Source organism: Micromys minutus (genome assembly GCF_963924665.1).
Source record: "Micromys minutus genome assembly, chromosome: 18".
NCBI lineage: Eukaryota > Metazoa > Chordata > Mammalia > Rodentia > Muridae > Micromys > Micromys minutus.
Genome location: NC_137953.1, coordinates 13,467,360 through 13,471,225, shown reverse-complemented (window position 1 = coordinate 13,471,225; position 3,866 = coordinate 13,467,360).

Here is a 3,866-nt window from a genome sequence, read left to right as displayed (position 1 = left end):
CGCGCGCCAATGCGCCACGGGCGGGCGGGTGGGGGTTGGCGGCGTGGAGCGCCAAGCCGGAGCTCGGGCTGGACCATTCTCCCGACGAGGGGGGGAGCGAGCGGAGCTAACCGCGCCTCCTGCCAGTAGTTAGTCATCTTGCTGGCGTAGGTTCAATGGAGACGTGACTAAGTTGAGTAGACTTGGGTTTTACGCCCCACCCCACGTTGGTTGCTGGAGAAGAGACGATTTGGATTCTAGGGACGGTCGCCCCTGTGCGAGGACGTGGTACGTCCCTTCCGACCGTTGCCCACGGAGGTCGGCCGGCGCGCGCGCCCCCCAGCGGCGGCCGCGAGGGTGGCGGCCGTTTTGTGCTGCGGCTCCCTCCGAGGGTCTCTCCTCAAACACCGCCCCCACCCCCGCCATTCGCCACCTCGTGCACCGGCGCCGGGTGGCCCTCTGCCACGTGAAGGTGGCCATGTTGGCTGGCCAGCGGAGGCTGATATGCACGTCCTTATTCATCCTACGCTGTTCTCTCCGGGGGACGAGAGATTCCGAGGGGCTCCAGCCCGTTAGTCGGTTCTCCAGTAACTGCTCTGGGAGAAAATGGCTGTAAAGCCAACTACCAGGAATGCTGCATTGTTTTTCCAAACAGTTGCCACTTGCCGGCCTCCCCTCCCCCCCCCTCTCCGGGCCTCGTGGATCCTTGGAGTCTCAGACCGTGCTAGATCCTTTTCTCTCCTAATCTGACTTTGCATGGCTTAGTTTTCCAAGCTTCTTAGGAAGAAATGGCTGTTTCAATCCGTTCGAGAGAATATGAGTAAGAATCTTTTTTTTTTTTTTTTTTGCGTGTGTGTTGGGGTGGGCGCTAATCAAGCCTTCGACTGTGCATCAGATGAGCTTCTCAAGGTCAAATCGCCTCAATTTTATGAGACTTTCTCTTTTAAACCTTTGCAGTTGTCTCGGTTTTGTTCATGAAGTGAATTAACAGGCAGGAAAAAGTGAAATAAAACTCGTACAGACAAGAGTGGAGTCTGGAGCTAATCACATGCAGAGACCCACCATGAGGCCAGTGTCACACAACTGTGGGGATCAGCCTTAGGGCAGACCTGGGGCTTGGTGGCTTTTGAGAACCAGCATTTGTCCAGAACACCGGGGTTTTATGTTAGGGAACAACCTGCTCCTAGCATAAGATGCACCTGACTCGGTGGATCTGAATGACAACCTCCGGCTGTCAGCTGCTGAGAAAATTAGGTACACTGTGAAAAGCAAGGAGCATTTCCCTCTAGGGTGTGCCAGTGCAAAGATGGGAGTCTGAGAAAGGCACTGTGGGAAACAAAGGAAGCTCTTAGGCTGTGCTAGGAGCCTCTACAAAGAAGATAAGGGCACAGGCTCATCTCCTTGTCGGAAACCACATCCTTGCAGGGCAATCTGACAATATTTTGTTCTTCCCCGTTGGTTTTATTTTTAAAACTAGCCCTTCATGAGAAAATACTCAAGACTTTCATACATTTCATACATAGGGGCTAGAAAGATGGCTCAGCCATTAAGAATAACTCACAATGAGTAATAAAATTGCCAAATAATTATATTATTCACATTGCCTGTGTAGACCGGTCAGTACATTACCTTCCAGCAGAAAAATCTATATGGAAGCCAGAATATAATTAAAAGGTTATTTTATTAATAGTGTGGGGGGTGTTAAATTAGATGATTAGCTCATTAAATTCTGACACCTTTTTGGTATCAGCTCACAGCTGATTCCTCCTGCCAAGAGGATTAAACTCAGTTATACACCATTAACCTCTCTCTTGCTCATAGGGTAATACAGGGGCTGCCGTTCGTGGCTTTGGGTCATATTCTGCTATGTTTGCTTTTTGAGATCAGGTCTCACTCTGTGTATCCCGTGTTGTTCCGGAACGCACTGCATAGCCCAGACTGGCCTTGATTTCATGAAAAGTCTTCCCTGTCTCAGGCTCTAGATAGTTTAAGATTTCAGGAGTAGCCCACCATGCCTGACTAAAGTCTCACATGCTCTCATTAAGGGTTAGAGTATGATGTTACTACTACTTCAAACCTTATCTTGTCTTCAAAACATTCTCTGTCTTCTACTCTGGATCTCTTGTTCAAGTCGTTAATTGGTACGCATCAAAACAAGGAGTCATTTTCATTGATTTTGTATTATTCACATTGTCCATTCCGTCTGCAAATGTTTGTGGTACCAACTGTAAGGCTGGCAGGAATAGACATGGTGACTCTCCAGAGTGAGGGTACCTGGCATATTCTATTGTTTTCTCCACAGCTCAGCTGCCACATCCTAGATGAAGCCTTCACCTCCAGAGGTTTTCTCGGGATTCAATTATTTTCTCTGATGTCCCTAAGTGCTGTTTAAATTACAGATGTGAAGATTAGTTGATGGATGTCTCCCATTCCCAGTTCAGTGCATAAAGTCCGTGTAATAAAATCGAGAGCCTTTACTAACAGAGGCACATGGCCATCCTGTTCTGGAGGGAAGATGAGATTTCTCATCTCATAATTAGTACCCTGAGGGTAAAATAAACCAGAAGTTACTGGTTTAGGTAATATTTAACATTAATGAGATGCGTGGGGTTTGAGCTGTTCTAAAAAGCACATAAGGAAAAATTGAATCACTTGACTGAAGGCTTCAGATTTCTTAACGCAGAGAATCTTAATGTAGCTGTGAGACCTATGAATGCTCTCAAAGACGGGACTGAAAAAGCTGGTCTTTGTGACAGTCAGCCAGTAGAACAACTCAAAAGTTCTAGGAGAGAGTTCTGGCAGGTGAAAGGAGAGACCTGCCTGGCAAATGTGTATGTACCATTGAGCTGGGCACTGTGACACAGGCCTGTATCCCAGCACTCTAGGGCTGAAGCAGGAAGATTGGTTCAGGTTCAAGACTAACCACTGCCGCAGAACAATATACTGTCTGTTGTCTGTATTAGGACTCTATTGGAAAAAGAACTGGAAAAAAAAAAAAAAGAAAGAATGAAACTTTATGTATAAACTAACAAACTTTGGCAAACTGGCAAAGTCAAGAGCTTCCTTCTTCCATATCCCTTATATAGGCTGCCACCAGAAACTGGCCCAGATTTAAGCCTGGTCTTCCCACCTCAAGTGATCAAGAAAAATCCCTCATAGGTGTACCTAGCATCAAACTGACAACCAAGAATAGCATCACATTGTCTCACAAGAAAAACAAATCTGATTATGGGGCACAGACCTGTAATCCCAGCACTTAAGAAGGAGGCAGAGGCAGAGTGATCAAAAATCAAGAGTTCAAGGCCAGCCTTAAGACTGGTGTGGACTGCAAAAGCCCCTGTCTCTAACAAACAGCAGGAACAACAAACCAACCCAGCAGTAGCTGTTGACTCAGCGCAAGAGAAGATGGTGCCTACTCACAGAAAATGGCAAGGACAATAGTGGATTTGTAGACCAGGCAGCTGAAGCTAAGTGGCAGTCTGAGGCTATGAGCCTTCTGTGTAAAGATGTCCCAGGAAGGATGGTATCTATGCCAGATATCTCCAAAAGTCTGCCAGTCTCTTAGTCAACCTCAGAAGCAAGCTGGCACTAGTAGGATCAGAAACAGACTATATAAATTCCCTTCCCACCTTTAAAACTTTTAGTGTGTGTGTGTGTGTGTGTGTGTGTGTGTGTGTGTGTGTGTACATTTGTGGGGGTGTGTTTGCAGTCAGGGACTACCTTTGGGAACTCTCTCTCCCAGTTCTGATCATAAGACTTGGCAACAAACCGAGCCATCTCATGGGCCCTATCTCCATATTTTTGAAGTCTTTTTGTATTTTTCTGTTTGTCTCTTGGTGATGTGAAGAATAGGAGAATGCACGAAGTGCAGGGAGGAGACACTGAAG